A 17,822-nucleotide genomic window follows, 5' to 3' on the forward strand; every position below is an offset into this window, starting at 1 on the left:
TACTTTTGTTTATTTGCTGTGTTGGTGCTCCTGGCCCTATTCTAAGCTAGCAGTGGCAGGTCCCTTTCTCACACTGTGTCTCTCTGCTCTCCTGCCCTCTCTTGCACTTTTAAGAACCCAAGTAAATACACTGGGCCCACTCCTATAATCCTATAATCTCTCTATCATAAGTTTAGCTAATTTGCAGTGCAATTCCCCTGTGGCAGGTAACCTCACACTTTCCCAGGTTCTGGAGAGCAGGAGGTAGACAGTTTGGGCCATTGTGGCTCCCACCATTCCTGTTCCAAAGATGGCTCTTAATCTCCACAACTTGAGAATTCCATGAATGGTGTCTCAAGTATCTGATTTCTAGATCATCTTGGCTCTCAGGCTTCCTTGCTTTTCACCAGAAAGCATGCACGCATACACCTTCACACATACACCCACACAGAGACACACACAGGCACGCACATGTACCATCCATCCTAACTTCATGGAGACTTTGCATCCAGTGAAGCCAGTTTGGGACCCTACTCCGAGTACTTAAAACAGCACCAAATATGTTGCCAGGAATTAATAAATATTTAATGAACAATCAGTCAGAGGCTGTGTGTAGCCAGAGTATAAGGCATAGCCCTAGAGTCAGGTACGAGGTTAATTTCCATGGCTGTCTCAGTGAGCCACAGTAATCCCATCTTTTAAGTGAGTCAAACCACCTGCTCGAATACACCAGTGCAAGGATGAGAGCCTGCTTAGTGGAAAACCTGGGATGTAGTCGTGTTCAAGGGTCAAGTGCTGTCGTCTTGGCCGCAGATAGGAGGGCAGACATGCAAGCGAACAAGAGCTGCAACTCTGAGGGAAATGAGTTTCATTCCTAGCTGGGAGATGGAGTTGGAAAGGTCACCAGGTCAAGGGAACTTCATGGATCTGCAACTGCCTGAGCTGAATCTTAGCAATGAGGGAATATTACAAGGACAGAGAAGGGGAGCAGTCCACAGGAGGGATGGTATGAATAGAAGCCCGGAAGTATGAAGCGCACTGGTCTGATCAGTAGGGTTAGAAGGAAATAAACAAGACAAGGATAATGGCAGGTGATGAGGCTGGAATGGGTAATGGGAGGGTTTGTGACTGGGAAGACCGTGAGTGCCCTTTTAAAGAACCAGTTGGCTTGAGACAGTTGTCAACAGGTGAGCAAGACTCGCGAAGTTAACACAGACACATTCATTGTTTCCAATTCTATGCCTTTTTTCTTTCATGGGTTCAACAAAGTGGCATGCATAAGACATATGTACAGTAGTTTCACAAACTAGTACATGCACCCAGGATGTGAGGATCTACTAGTTACATAAATGCAGTGTGCCTGCATGGTCAGCATTCACACAGAGGGTATACATAAACACGCACATACAGGATGTGGATGCAAAACAAACACATCACTAAATATGTTGATGAACCTGCACACAGAAAATGTACATGCAAGCTTAGGTATACAGTGCACACATTAACCTTGCACATATGGCCATGAAACACACAGAGAACATGCACGGTGGGCACACACACACACACACACATTGACCAAGACTCCTTGTTTCCTTCTGGAATGTGTTTGGGTTCCAAGGCAGGCAATTGTTTGGCCGGAGGGCAGTTGGGATTATTCTCCCAGCCACAGCAGGCCAAACAGCTCAGAGACCTGTTTTGGATTACACAGTTTACTTCTGCCTCCCTCCCCGTGAGTAAGACTGGTGTGTGCAAAAGGAGCACCCTCGCTTCTTGCTTTCACAGAGCACCCAAGTTCTGTCTCCCTCCGACCCAGCCCCACTGAATTCTCCACAGCCCATGACAACGGCATCCTTTACAAAAGCACTGCTGGGTCTTTGGCAAGAGTTCTCCATGCGAGACTCCCTGCCTTTCCCCATCCCTTCCCCCCTCCACTGAGCTGGCAGAGGGCCAGGCCAGCCCAGGGGGAAGGGACAGAGCCAGCACACAGCAGCTCGCAGTACCACAGGCCTTCATCAGTTCCCCCTCCCAGGGGTCCAGCTTGGATGATGAGCCCAGCCAGCACTTGAGCTCTGAAGAGGGGAGTCCCACTCGACATCTGCTGAGCCTGTCTGGGGCCAGTCATGCACAGCTTCCTCGTCAGCCCATGCTCATCTTGGAATTGGGTTCCAATGAGCCGGAACCTCGTGCCTTTGCCTGAGGTTCTGACAAGTCGCTGTTTCCTGGCAGCAGCCAAAATGGAGCTGTGACTTCCGTCTGGGTTAGTGCATGGAAGACACACTACATGCCTGCTACATTGTCCTGGTGCAGTATCCTGCTGCACGGAGCTCAGAAACAAGGTCACGCCTCATACCGAGTGCCTTGCCTCCTCCTTGGAGATGATGTTATGCCCTCCGTCAGAACATGCCCCAGCAGATGTAGACTGAGCCCCTACTTTTTGTCAGAAATAAAGTGGTGACATTGGTGCAGCAGGCTAGCAGAAGGTCATTAATGACATAACTCAGAAGTCCTCCATGGCCTCCAATTCCAGGAGATGCTCTAACAATTATGTTCAATCTTTATTCCAGTAAGATCCAGATCTGTCCCCAGAAGTGCTGTGAATTCCCCCAGCATTTGTTTCTGCACATTGCTCCCAGCATTCGAGCCTACAAAGCACCTGTGTGAGGCTTCAGATTGTTCCTCCTCAAGCTAAACAAAAGCCCTTTGCTTACAGGGATTTAAAGTAAACCTACTTGCCTGAAACATTTTGAGTTTAATGGCTTTACCAAGCAAGTCATGATTGTAGACAGGAGGATAACACAGGGGCCTCTGGAGGGAACTTCAGACATCTCGCCAGTTTCTGTCCCACATTCATTCGTGATCTTCCTTTTTTTTTCCCTGTCAGGTGTAGCACCAATGTCTGTCCACATCACCATCACCTTCTCACAATCAGGCCTGGACAGATCAGTTCCTGTCCTCTCTCTCTCTCTCAAAAAAAAAATGCCTTTTGGGGTTCTCTCGCAAGAGTGGTTATCTTTCCTGGAGAAAATCTCCTGATGGCTGCCAAGAAAATACAACACTCCCCATAACATCACATCATAAAGCTGAGCATTCACCAGAGGAGTTCCTTTCACAAAGGTAAATTAATATCCCAAGAATGAACTCTAACAGTGAGACATTTGCAGTATGAAGGAGATGCTGAGTGCTACCCAGCTAAATGAAGAAAGGATGCAAGCCCTGGGACCCAGGCTGGCTGTTGTTTACGCAGGCATAAGAAAGGCAGCCAAGGTGCCAGTCAGAACCCAGCATCCCTCTCGGACCACGAGGAACTTCTCTTCATCAGAATCTGGCATCTTGGACAACCAAAGCCTAAGCTTCAAAAGCTCACCTCCAGCCCCAACTCACTATGGTTTCTCGAGGCAAAGGGGGGCGAAGAGGGGCAGGGCTGGTCACAGGCCTCCTTGGAGGAGTTGACTAGGGGGCATTCATATGCAGGAGAGTGCTGTGCAACAAAGTCTGCTTGTTTTCCCCAAGAGCCTGAGGACGCCCTGCCAAGACCACATGACTCACTACCTCACTCTGGGAGGCACTCAGCCTGCACCCTGCTCCCCAAAGGGCAGCACAGCAGCCACCTTCTGGCTCCAGGCCATATGGTTCTACAGAGTGTGTCTGAAACTGAAACAGGAAGAAGGTTCAGTTACTTCAGGCCTCAAGTCTAGCACAGAACTCCTCAAGAGTTTAGATACATGAAGGATATCCCCTGTGAACTTCCCAAAAGGAATCATCCATGTTGACTTCAACCACAGGGCTTTAGGCTGACTGGTCTGCACAGTATTCTCGTCAGTGTTTTAGAAAGTTCCAGATCAGATTGATACATGAGAGAGATCCCTTTCTTCAGACCAGTCACCGACTCCATAATGTATCTTCACTGATGAAATCCTGAAAGAAAATCCCAGCCAAACTCGAGACTCCTGGCGTGTTATCTAAGTTTAGATTGGCTACTGACTTCCCAGGATTGTTGGAGCCAATTACAACAGGCAGTCAGAATGATGGGGACAAGTCCGCCATCTGACTCCATCCTCATCTTCTCCATCTATGGGTCCAGGAAGTGCAGAGAAGTAGACTCAGCCTGAAAGAGCAACCCAGGTTCACACAGCTAATAGAAATCCTATTGCATAGCAAACGAATAGCGCACAGAGGTAATGGAAGGTACATCTCAGCCTACTTGAAGACACACAATAGTTTCAGTGGTTTTTAGTACTCCGGAAAACACATGTTTTAGTTAGCAGTGGGTTTGCTAATAGTAAAGCTAGCTTGTTTACTTAATAAGGACAGTTTCCATGAGTCCTCCTCCACTGTATCAGTCCCCAGGCAAGTTATTTTCTAAAGCAGAAAGTTAGAAACTTCTAGGTAAATGATTTCCCTCCTGTTTCTTCCAAGCAAGACAGCTATCACTTAATCATTGATCAAGTGTATTTATTCGGCAACTCTCTTGGGCCATGCATGCTATCCAAAGAGACATAAAACTTATGATCTGGGATAGGGTATAGTGACCTCAGCATTGGTAAACTTCTGGACTGGAGGGCTGGGGGGATCTGTCCCAGGAATTGTTGGATGCTTAGCAGCATCCCTGGCCTCTGTCCACTGAATGCTGGAAGCACTGAAATACAACACACAAAAACAGTCAGCACATTGCCAAGAGCTCCCCAGAAGGTCAAAGTCACCCCGATGCAGAACCACTGCTGTGAGAGAGGAGTCATCATGAAACCCTTTAGAGTGGTCAGCACAGGAATCTCAGAGAATAACCTCCAATGCAGTGTTCATAGCAGAGGTGATACCAAAGTAGAGATCCAGGCCCTGGTAGAACTAAAAGTTGAGCTTTAGAAGGAAGAAAGGCAGAAGGAACAGTGTGTCTCAAGGTGTGGGGAGAGGGCGAGGGGGTCTGTGTTGCTCAGTGTTCCTATCAGTGCTATTGATGGAGACTAAAGATAATGTGATTCACTGTGAAGTTGACACAAATAGGGAGAAAGGACAGACATTGTGTTCCAGAAGATTTAGGCTAGAACCATGTTGATCGAAATTAGGACACACTAAGAGGAGCAGAGGCATACCTTGTAATATAGTCCCCAAAATGCAGCCATTAAGAGAGAGAACCTCTGGAAGAGAGGTGGAAGGGTTAGGAGACCATGGCCTAAGCCAGTGCTTCCGATACCCATTTGCAGATGAGAAACCCTAAAGGACCTGGGAAAGCAAGGACTTGTCGTCCCAGCCAGAGTCTGTGACCCAGGACCCATTTCTGCCAATTGCCTAGATGACGCCTCTGCTGCTGGTCGGGGCATCAGGCCTGGAGCACCGTGAGCATCAGCTTCAGGGTGCCCAGATGTTAACGGTAGCAAGGTCACGTTAGTAGGTGCAGCATTGAGTACCTCAGTATTCAGACTACATAGCTGGTGTGCCAGGAAGAATGCTGAGCCCCATGTTTTAAGGGGAAACTGGAAGCTTTCCAGAGAAGAGTGAGGAAACTAAACTAATTGGAAAGTGGTTGAGGAATGTGGGCCATTTGGCCTAGGAAAGAGAAGTTATGGGAAGAATTTGGGAGCCGCCTTCAAATAGCTGAGGGGCTGTACTGTGACAAATGGATTGGATGCATGTTTTTATTCCCCAAGGTTGACCACATTGGTTCCAGACAGGGACAGTCAGGGACAAAGGCTTGTTTGGGTTTCATGTGAAGTGGAATCTTGCAGCAGCTTCAACTGCAGTACAGCCCTGTCCAACAGGGGTAGAACACCACTCAGAGATGCAATGTACAATTGTCCGGTGGCCATGTCCCAAAAAGTAACCTAATGCACCCAAAGGGTAATATTTTAATCAATACTAAAAGCATTCATGTGAGAAGGTACATTCTTCGTTTCATACTCAGGATTCTAAACCAAGTCCTTGATACTTGGAGTACATCTGTATCTGGCCCCACATTGGACCCATGCTCTTTGGCCACATGTGCCTCCTGAAGTGGCCCCAGGAAGTGAATGGTCCTCAGTTTTGTTCAGTTGCTCTGCCCTTTGCAGATGTTTGCACTTAATGACATTCACATCCCACTTCTGCATTCCTATTGTAAAGTAAAATGAACCCATTATATGATTTTATATGCTTTTGAGAGTTTCATAGCATGCATTAAGGTTTCTAGAGGCACCCTGGGGTATCCTCAAGAGAAATGGCATCAAGTTTTTTTACTCACAAGTAACAGGAAGCTCCATGCAACCCAGCTTTAGAACATAACAAATTGAAGTGTTAGATCACATTTAAAAGTCCATCAGTGATGCAGGCTTATGGCCCTGTTGGACCCAAATCTATCAATAGTGACATCAGGAACTCCTTCCTATGAGTCCCAAATTCAACACATCTGTCTTGCCTCCCTCCTCTGCCTAGATACCTCTGACGTAGAAAAATGGTCACTGAAAGTTCAAGTCCTAAACCAGCTTTCGAGTCAGCACTCCATGTACAATAAGCTTTTGTTTGCAAACAATGCCCAGACATACTAGACTTGATGTGGGGAGACCTAGATGCACAGTCTGCTGTTCATCGCTGGATCGACATATTTGCACATGTTTTAGGTCAGGGCAGAGTCGCCTGCAGCGCTGGGACTATTCAAGGCCAGATCCATGCAGAGCTCAAGAAGGAAATATTTTCAGATCCCAAAATACGAGCAGCATCATGCAATTCCTCTAAATAAAGGCCTTTGTGCCTTTCACTCATGCCTCATCACCCAATAATATCCTCCCAAAGTTACATACTTGTTCTGCTTACAACCAACTCAATGGTTCTTTAATCCATCCAACAATCTAGATAGGCAATGGACTGATGCTTGAAACCTTTATGTGTACAACCAATTTCTAAGGGGGAAAAGACAGTACAATAGGGAATTTCAGTAAGCTACCAATACAAAAAGCCTTTACAAATAAGGTATCTTGGGCCCAGTGCAGTGGCCTAGCGGCCAGAGTCCTTGCCTTGCACACGCCGGCATCCCATATGGGTGCTGGTACTGATCCGGCAGCCCCGCTTCCCTTCCAGCTCCCTGCTTGTGACCTGAGAGAGCAGTCAAGGATGGCCCAAAGCCTTGGGACCCTGTACCCGATGGGAGACCCAGAGGAGGCTCCTGGCTCCTGGCTTCAGATCAGTGCAGCTTGGTCATTGTGGCCACTTGAGGAGTGAATTAACAGACAGAGGGTCTTCCTCTCTGTCTCTCTTCCTCTCTGTCTATCTGACTTTGCAATAAAAATAAAATATCAAAAAAAAGAAGGTATCTTTACTTACAGAAAATATAGTTCTTCTCACACTAAAGTTTGTTTAAAAGTAGCAGTGAGATGTAAAAGTAAAAGCCAGATGTTTCAGTTACAGTGTGGTAGGTGCTTCTCTTCATCCCTCAAGACCCCACAATGCCGTTGACTCTTCCCATCGAAGAGCATACACGTTCCCTGAACTAAACTGTGTTCTGTGGGGGAGCTACACGGTCATGACGTCACATCCCAGCTCTGTCATTTCTTCACTGTGTATGTAGGCAGGGATCTGTCTCCTCAACCATAAAAGAAAACGAAAAGCCCGTCTTACTGGGTTGTTGGAAAGAAAATAAATAAATACACGAACTAATGTATGTAGATTGCCTGGTACATCTACTCAGTAAATTGTAACGCTGCAATTATTCTCACACTGTACTGTGGTTAGCTGTTTAGACATGGACCTTCTTCGTTAGACTCTGACCTCCTCTAGGGCAGCGACTGTGTCTTATTAAATTTTATGTCTCAATCCAGAGGATAAAGAAATACATGTTTGTTGAAATAATAACATGAGTGAATAAATAAATGAATGCATGGAGATGAGGATACGGTCTACAGCCGCTCTCCAGGGGACTGTGGCCCCAGGACAATACCATTAGATCCGGTTGAAGCCCTGCGCTCTCAGTTGAAAGCTTAGCGCCATGTTAGACTGAATCCCGGGCAATGCTGCTGGAGAAACATTGCCCATGCTCCATGTGGGCAGCTGCTTATGGTTCAGACCGATACAGAGCTGCAAATCTTGAGTTCCTTTTCAATGCCTTTCAAATATCACCATATGATTAATCACGCTAAATGCTATCCTCGTCCACCTCCGTGCAACCACAGTGAGCAAGCAGAGACTCAGAAATCGAAATGACAGCGTTTGCAAGTGGAAAATGCCTGCTTGCAAATCAGGCCCCGAGCACAGCAGACCCTGAAACCTCAGTGTGCTCTCAGAATCCAAGCCCCGCCCCACACCCTGTTCTTGAACTTGAGAATCTCTCTGCGCATTTTCTGCTTGAAAACAGACCCACACTCATCCCACGATGGCTTGCCACGTAACACCATTCCAGGCACCTTCAAACCTGCAAACGCAGGGGTCAGGAAGTGACAGAAGGCAGTGCGCACCACCGTCACTTCTCAACCCGGTTGACTCAGAGGTAATTTAGCGAGGTGAACTCCCTATTAAAAAAAAAAAAGTGGTCTCTTATTTGAATTCAATCTCTCCCCACTCCCCCAACCTTGGCACATGATGTTAATCTCGTCCTAGCCATATTTTGTAAATACAAAGCCTGCTTCAATAGTCCCACCGAGACCACATTTCCCAATAATGAGGGAAATGGCATTTACAGGAAGGTCTAAAATTTTCCTTCAGTAGCCTGCATTTTTGTAAGTCCTGTATGAAACCTCCATGTGGACATGACTAATGGATCCACCTAATTAAATTTTTACAGCATTCCAGGGCTGTAGTGTCAAATGTTTGCTTCCAGCGTGTCTCCTTGTAACACTGTCGAACAAGTCTCCAGCCCATCCCCCTCCCCCACACACCTTTTGGAGGGATTGTAGGCTGCATTCCTGTGTCATAGGAAATCAGAATTCAGTTGATGAGGCTGAAGAAATGGATTGCTGAGCAGTTTTTGTAAGTCTGCCTGCCTTCACCTATGTAGAAAGGTTAAAAGAAACAAATGAAAAATAATCCCTTCAGCTTGAAGTGGGATTCTAAATGGGAAGTTGAAAAAGTCATCTCTTGTGCTGAAGAAGTTCTGGAAAAAAATGAAAGTATCCCTTAGCAGGACAGAACTGAAGGTTGGATGAGGGTCATCTGTCTCTAACCTGTTCTCTAACTGGTCTCAGAGAAGAGGTTTGCGATTCGATCGTGGGCTTGAGTCTGTACTGAGAGCTAACAGTGCATCACAAATGAGTGGTAGATTTCAGCGTTCATCTGGAACTTCTCAGTAAAAAAGAAAAAACAATTTTAAAAAAGCAAATTTGGGTATTGAGTAAGTCAAGTCAGATTCAAGCCAGAACCCTGCAGATTGCAGGCAAGGGGCTTCTCACAGTGCCATGGGGCACCTGCCTAGAGATGGAGGTGTGGAATGAATTCATGCCAGTCACTTCCTGGCTGTTCTGCAAGCCCGTGCCATCCGTGCCAGAATCACACCTGAACTTGTCAAAAAAGTACAGATTCCCAAACCTGAACCTCAAGCTTTTGGGTCAGAATGTGGCAACTAAGACAGTAACTTTACGTGCTACCAAGAGCTTCCAGGCAAGCCCCCAAGAGCTGGAACTTGAGATCCAGCGTCTCAGGGCTGCTGGGAAAGTCACAGCTGAACTTGGACCCAAGTGGGAAATCAGAAGTTTCCAGTGAAGCCAAAGGAAATGGAGTTTTCATTGAGCCCTAAAGTCCTTGTGGATAGCCAGGTTTTTGCTCATCTTCTTCCCCTCAAAGCGCCCAGAACTGATGCTTTAGTCTGAGGCCTTCAGAAATCAGCCTTCAGGAACTATCCTGATATCTTGCACTGGCCCTTTCCTAACTAACCCCCCACTCACACAGTCCTCATGATTAACACTCGCACACGCACTCAACTAAGTCCACCTGCACACACCTGAACATACCTGTCCTGCAAGCATGCCTGCTGCCCACATGTTCTGACACAAAGATACTATTCCTTGTCTCTTGTTCAGACAAATTACCATCCCATCATCTCAGGAGAATCACTAACCACAAGCAATTCAGAAAAACCGTCCCCCTCCAAAGTTTCATTCTAGCATAAAAATCCGTTCATGACACGACAAATAGAGTCATGGTAAAATGACATTTTTAGAAACTTACTATGCAGCAAAACAGGATTTCTTGGCAGTCATTCTTTGCTTGGCCCCGGGATGAGCCCAGCACCATATTGGACAAAGCAATAATATAGTATAATAGACTCGACAGAACTTTGGCTCCAAAGCTGGCTCTACTCTGAGTGCCTTCAGCTGGCATTGGCTGCGTAAGCCTGGGCCATTTATATAACCTAAGTCTCCAGCTTCTTTCCCACAAGTGAAGTGCTTCTGAAGATGGAGAGAGAGAGAGAGAGAGAGAGAGAGAGAGAGAGACATTGTGTAACAAACAATCAAGCCTGGAGTGTTGGGAAACCCAGTAATGGAAAGTTATCGGTTAATGATTGTCCTGGCCAACGACCTGCACTCTGTAGAGTTTAGGTTGTTTTATTTTAGTGAGGTGACATACAGAGACGTACAGAGGGCCCAAGACTTAAAGACAGACCGAGGCCTTTGGCTGGTTCACTCATGCATAGGCTTGGAGTAGCCAGGATTGGGTCAGACTGGAGCTAGCAGCCCAAATTCAATCCAGGCCTCCCTGTTGGGTGGCAGAGACTCTACTGTTTGAGCTGTCACTGGCTGCCTTCCAAGTTGTGCACTAGCAGGACACTGTGTTGACCCTATCAAAACTAAAATGACACCACCATCCAACTTACAGAGCTGCTTGGAGAATCGTGTTAGTGGCTTATAAAAACTTAGGCTAAAAAGGCAAACGCTTAGAAAGAAGGGGCCGGAGTCTCTTTCTTCTCTTTTTCCCCTCACCCCCAACTACTTCTTCCCCTTCCCCTTCTCTTCCTATCCTAGCTCCTCCTACCTTGCCTTTTTTTTTTTAAATTCTTATTCTTTTTCATTACTGTATTCATCACCCTCTTTCCTCAACATGAGGAAACATTCTTTCATCCTTCGGGAAGAAATGATCAAGGTAGCTGCTGCCTCCTTAGGGGATAATACTTACCTAAGAGAATGAATCAGGGCAAGGAGTTGTGTGACTTTTAGGGAAGAGTTAATTCCCAATGGTACAAGTTACACACAACCTTTCGGACAGAGAGCAATGATGCCCCATCCCCATATCACCTGGTTAAGATGCTTCTCACCTCCCCTTGCCTGTGATCGGGGTCAGATAAAATTCCCAAAGAAGGAAAGGGAGTTTTTTTCCTTTGGGCCAGAGAAATTTCTGTCTGAAAGATCTTGTTTCTTTAGGCAGGGAACCAAAAACTTTTCGAGTTTGATGAAAAGTCTCCAATCACACATGCTCAAGATTTAGGACCCCCAATTAGGCCCATTCTTTCCTAACTCTGTGACTTTGAGCCAATGGCTTAAAGATCGGGAGAATGATGTCTGCTCTACAGGGCTGCATGGGCTTGAGCCCCCAGCGCCATATTGAAAATGCTACTTACCATGGTGGTGGTTGAATACAATCACTTGTGTTGTCACGGGAGGCAACTCCCTCGTTTAACTCTGGACTCACCTCAATAGAGGATGTCTAGCTGACCACAAAATGAAGTCCTGAATGTAAGTTTCTCAAAGAGTCAAACACCATGGAGCAACCATGGATCCAGCAACTTCATCACTAGGTGTATGTTCCAGAGAACTGAAAACAAACCTCCAAGCCAATACTTAAACAAATATTCCTAACACCACTATTCACAAGAGGCAAAAGGTAGAAACAGGGAACCAGTATTGCAGTGCAGCACATGAAGGCACTGCTGAGGACACTGGGATCTCATACTGGAACGCCAGTTTGAGCCCTGGCTGCTGCTTTTCTTGTCCAACTTCCTGTTATTATACCTCAGGAGGCAGCAGATGATGGCCCAAGTTTGGGACCTCTGCCGCTTCTGTGGGAGACCAGAATGGAGTTCCTGGCTCCTGGCTTCAGTCTGACCCAGACCTGGCTATTGAGACCATTTGGGGAGTGAAGCAGCAGACGGAAGATCCTTTCTCTCTCTTTCTCCCCTGCCACCAGTGCTTGCTCCTGGCAATCAACCTCCCTATGCCTTTTAAATAAATAAATCTTTTTTTAAGGCATGCTGGATTTTCTTATGGTATGATTTGTTATGGACTTTCTGAAGACCCACTCATTTAAGTAGAATTATGAGGCCCGGTGGCGTGGCCTAGCGGCCAAAGTCCTCGCCTTGAACGCCCCGGGATCCCATATGGGCGCCGGTTCTAATCCCGGCAGCTCCACTTCCCATCCAGCTCCCTGCTTGTGGCCTGGGAAAGCAGTTGAGGACGGCCCAATGCCTTGGGACCCTGCACCCGCGTGGGATCTCCGGAAGGGGTTCCAGGTTCCTGGCTTCGGATCGGCGCACCGGTCCATTGCGGCTCACTTGGGGAGTGAATCATCGGATGGAAGATCTTCCTCTCTGTCTCTCCTCCTCTCTGTATATCTGACTTTGCAATAAAATAAATAAATCTTTAAAAAAAAAAAAAAAAAAAAAAAAAAAGAAAAAAAGAAAAAGTAGAATTATGCATGATGTATTATTTCGTATTGAGCTTTTTCAAAAAGTTTTTAAAAGTATTTCTTATTATTGTTTTATGATACAGTTCTATAGGCTCTGGAATTACCCACCCTCCCCCCCAAGTTCCCTCCCCCACCATTGATTTTCCCTCTGGCATTACAGTGGGCGGCCCTTCATGAACCATCATCAGTCCATCAATAAGTAAATCCTAAAAAAAAAAAAGTGGAAGTAACCCAGATATTCATCAATTGATAAACAGATAAATAAAATGAGATATATCCACATAGCAGAATATTCTTCAGCTTTAAAAAGGAATGAAATAGCAGCACTGGCTACAGGATAGAGGAGCCTTGAGAACATCGAGGCATCGAACTGAGTGGAAGAAGCCAGAGGCGGAGGACCACACAATTGCCCAGGGCCGGGAAAGCAGAGGGGCGGGAAAAGGAGAGACCACGAGTGACCGTACAGCAGCTGCAGAGTTTTCCTCAGGGGGTGATGAAAACACCCTGAACAGCCACAGAGTCGACGGTTGCCCAACACTGGAAATAGTTAAAATGCCACCAAATTGGACACTTGAAAATAGTTGCTTCTGTGTGCCATTCATTGTATCCTGGTGTTCCAAAAAAAAAAAAAAAAAAAAAGTTGACATGTGGATGTTTCGGTACCAGAATGAAAAACCAGAAGGAAAAGCAGGCAGCGACTGTCATAGCACTGATTAAAAATTTGCACTTTGAGGGCAGGGCAGTCCCCTAAATCTCCTTAATTAAGACAAAGAAGACAACAGCAATGGGGCGAACAGCAGTTCAACAGATAAATAGCAAGCAAAAGAAACGCGCGAGCCGCGGCTTCTCGGGCACGGTCAGCTGCACCGATTTTTTTCCCCGAGTCAAGTTAACACATCCAGTGTGCAAACAACACTGTGGAGTCCTTTGTTCCCACTCTCCCGAGCCTCTCCACCAGCTTTCTTGGCTTGGCATGCATCCTATTTTCCGAACAGCAGCTGTGCGCAGTTGAATAGTAAATCAAACACCCTAAAAAACTGTTGTTTTAAAACAATGTCTCAGATTTCCCAGATTGTTCGTGGCTGCTTTCCTTCCCGACACCCCTTGCCTCAGACGGAGGCTCCAGGAACCCCACTCAGGTACTGAGCTGCTGCCCAGAGTGCATCCCCAGCCCTAGCAAGAGGTTCCGGGGCCTAGAGGCAGCATCTTCAGGCAGACTGAATTTCAGGTGGATCTTTGGTGCTGTTTCCTAACTTTTTCTTTTTTTAACCAAGTATTCTTAGCCAGGAAGGGATCAGATGGACAGGATTTTCTAGGGACACCATCGATCCCAGCTGCCGGCCACACTGCAGTTCCTTTTTGTCTGCAGCGCCCCAGCCAAGGCTGTGTGGCCTCCACACTCCCTGTGTGTTGTCCTGGGGAGGGAGGCCAGTCCCGGCAGGCTGAGAGCTTTTCTACAAGGGTAGAGCTCCTGGTGGCTCGCACTTGGGGTACGCTCACATGTGCGTGCTTGCAGGTCTCAGCCTGGGTCTTGGACATTTTGTGCTTGAGCATGCTTTGTGGACTGTTAAGTGTCCCTTGTAGAGAGGGAGGTGCAGAATCTGTGTTGGTTAGCAACTGTGACATTAAGGGATTTCTCATTTTGATTTTTTTTTTCTTTTAGGGTTTCTTTGTGGACACTCGGAAAGGTCTGATCACGTCAGAGAGCTCTAAGATGTCATAGAAGTTACCACCCAACCACTCAGCGACCATTTTATGCCACCTGCTGCGTGGGGAGCATCAGGAGAGGCCCTGCCAGGCAGCAGATATTTATGGAAAACACACGAGGTGTGAGTACTGTGGGTCCCAGGAGAATGGAGCCTGCCTTCTCACTCTTGAGGAGACGGCAAACAAACCTAGACCTGAATTCCACAGCTTCACCACGACTAGCTCTGGGGATTGGACCTTTCTGGGGTGTAAGGGGCTGTCCTGTGCACAGTAGGCTGTTTACCAGCATCCTCCCATCGCAACACCCAAACTATTTCTCTGCACATCACTAAATGTCCTTTAGGGGGGAGGGCGGTCAAAATCATCCCTGGTTAAGAACTACTGACTTAAAGGGATTTTTTTCATTTATCTTTTGAAAGAGTTGTTTAATTGAAAAAAAAAAAAAAAAGAGGGGCGGAGAGAGAGAGATCTGCAGTAGGTTCACTCACTGAATACCTGCAATAGACAAGGCCGGGCAAAACCAGAGCCAGGAGCCTCGAACTCCGCCGTGTCTCCCACGTGGAAGTCAGGTACCATCCCATCAGTGCTGCCTTCCAGGCACATTAGCAGGAAGCTGGATGGGAAGCAGAGGAGCTGAGATTTCAAACGGCACTCCAACAGAGTGTGCAGCCTGATCCACAGTGCCACGATGCCTGTCCCCAAGATCAACTGAGTAAAACTAGGGGATTTCTGCACAGAGATCACCTTTCCCTGGGAGGAATATTCAAAGATGAGAGCCGTCTTAGGGTTATGAAACAAGAAGAAAGGAGACGTTTTAATCTGTAATTGGATTAGCCACTTTAGCTGAGATTATCTCATGTAATCACTTCTTGGCGATTGTGTCCCCAAAAGATGGCAGAGTGCGTGAAATCAGGACCTGGATGATCTGGGTCACTGAAAATTGCCACCAAAGCAGTGCCAGACCCAAGCTCCTGGAGCAGGCAGGGAGGACAGAGGGAATCCTGTGCACCTTATCCTCCTGGGACCCTCACAATCCTGGCCCCTCTTGTTTCTCCTGTGTGCTGCTGATCAATTCTTTCTTCCCATCCACATCAGAATGGACTCACCGTCGCAAGCCCAACAGTTAAGACACTATACTTCCCATGAAGTCTTTCTCTCACACACACAGCACACACACAGCACACCAGCAGCAAATTCAAGGTACACACTGAAAGCTCATCCTTGACTCAACGGTCTGGAGCCCGTCACTGAGACACAGGCTGTCCGAAATACCCCCTTGACATTTACTGATTTGTTCTGACTGTGGGGCTGGATACCCTCCCCACAAGGTCGTAGGGAGCTCTGTCTTCAGGCCGAGTAACTGTGTGATCTTCTGCATTCAGACTCACACACAAGTGCTGTGAAAATCCAGCCCCATTCCACCCCCAAAAGGAACAACCTCTTTGTGGTTATGAAGCCGTACACAGCAGTTCTCATTTCTTGGCAAAGGTTCCGAGAGACTGGCTGAGCCGGCAGGGATGCAGTTCAGAAAGCATAATCGTTTATTTACCCAGATAAATATGATACTTGCTACATAAATTTGAGGGTATTTTGTTAAACATTTTATATGCTGTACTGCACCCGAAAGACCGTAACTGTGCCTCCAGATTGAGGAGCCTGATTGGGAAATAGCAAACCAGGCAAATAAATAAATGATATGTGTTTATTTTTTTAACATGCTTTACTAGACAGGCTACAAGGCCTTTCTCAGGTAACACATGCTTGGCAACCTAAAAGGAAATTTGCCCTCTTGAACCAAAAGCCCACCTGGGCCACAGAAACGCCTGCCCGTTTGCTTCTCTGGGTGAACAGAGAAAGGTCACCCCGATGGCTGCCACGCTGCGTCAGTAACTGCTCTCCAAACTCCACACAGAAGCCGAGTCCTCATGACACAGAAACACACACGCGAAGCTCCGGCTGAAGGAGAGACCCAAACATCCCCCCGAAACTGTTTACTTGCCTACACCGAATGCTGAATCTGGAAGTCAGCGGAGTTTGATTGTTTTTTCCAAATGCCAGCTGATCTCTCGTGAGGAGAGGAGTTATTGGAGCAGCCTGCCTGAGGTCTGAGGAAACTGTCTTAACCTCGCCAGCCTCCTTTGCTCTCCTCATTACTCCCCAGCAGCCTTCATCGAACATTTCGAATGCTCTAAGCACATTCCCTGACTGTAGCTCTACCCCAAACCCCAGGAAATACTACAGTGGTCCCTCCATGTCCCGTGGATCCTGAACCCATGACCTCAACCATCAGAGGATCAAAAGTACCGACAAAGCAAACAAGCAAACTCGTTTGTACTTCACATACATTTTTTTCAGTCATCATTCCCTGAGCAATGTCGCGTACCCACTGTTGACATAACATCTGAGTTGTATTAGGTGTTCCAAGGAATTGGAATAGCTTCGTGGCTTCCCCCAAAGTCTAAGCTCTTCCAGTGCAGAAGACTCTACCAGGAAGCTTGATTGTAACGGTTCCGTCCCCGCATCGGCAGAGGTCACCTGCTCTGCTACAGCACCAGTGATCTTCCTCTCGCCGTCCATCACCATTCGGGCCCACAGGCTGCTTCCTGCTTTCACGGTGCCCATTTAATAATGCTTTCCAGAGACCTCCTTCTGCTTGGTCAGCCTGAGCCAGCAGTGACAGTCCACATCCTTGGCTCTGAGTGGCACTGGCAGAGGGCTCCACTAGAGCCATTCTGAGACCATCTAAAGAGAAGCTGGGCTTCTCCAAGGCCTGTCTTGTCCTCTGTCTCCCTGCAAAGCAGCAGCTCATAGCATGAGATTTTACAGTTTATACACCCACGAAGAACTGAATCGGGCTCAAGACCATCTCTTGCTGTCTGGCTGCTCCTGATCCGACTTTGTAACTTCTCTGTCTCCATTTCTGCAGTCCCTGAACTGTGGGAACAGTGTGCTATATGCCTCAGTGCTGTAAGCATTGCTAGTGGGAGGGCAGAATGGGCATAAGTATGTACGGTTGGATGGATGGGTGGATGGGTGGTCATATTGATGAATGAGTGGGTTATCACTAAATAAGTTATGTGATGAATGTATTCCGTCTCATTATTAAGAGAGAAATGTTCTTCTGTCACTGCCAGAAGTTAAGCGTTTGCGCACAGAATAAAGTGAGCCAAGCTCATATGGTCCTTCAGGAAACAGCCGGATCACAGGAACTTTGCCACCCTAGGAATATAATGCAGGCTCCTTCTGGGGCAGTGGGGCAAGCTTTCCATCTGGCATCCTTCTCCCAAAAGAAGAGGGACAAGAAGCGGAGGGAGTGGGCCTGGCCTGGTGGTCTAGCGGCTCAAGTCCTCGCCTTGCACGCACCCAGGATCCCATATAGCCGCCAGTTCTAATCCCAGCAGCCCTGCTTCCCATCCAGCTCCCTGCTTGTGGCCTGGGAAAGCAGAAGAGGACTACCCAAAGCCTTGGGCTCCTGCACCCACATGGGAGACTTGGAGGAGTCTCCTGGCTCTGGCTTTGGGTCAGTGCAGCTCCAGCCATTGTGGCTGCTTGGAGAGTGAATCAAC

Source organism: Ochotona princeps, chromosome 16 (genome assembly GCF_030435755.1).
Source record: "Ochotona princeps isolate mOchPri1 chromosome 16, mOchPri1.hap1, whole genome shotgun sequence".
Classification (NCBI taxonomy): domain Eukaryota; kingdom Metazoa; phylum Chordata; class Mammalia; order Lagomorpha; family Ochotonidae; genus Ochotona; species Ochotona princeps.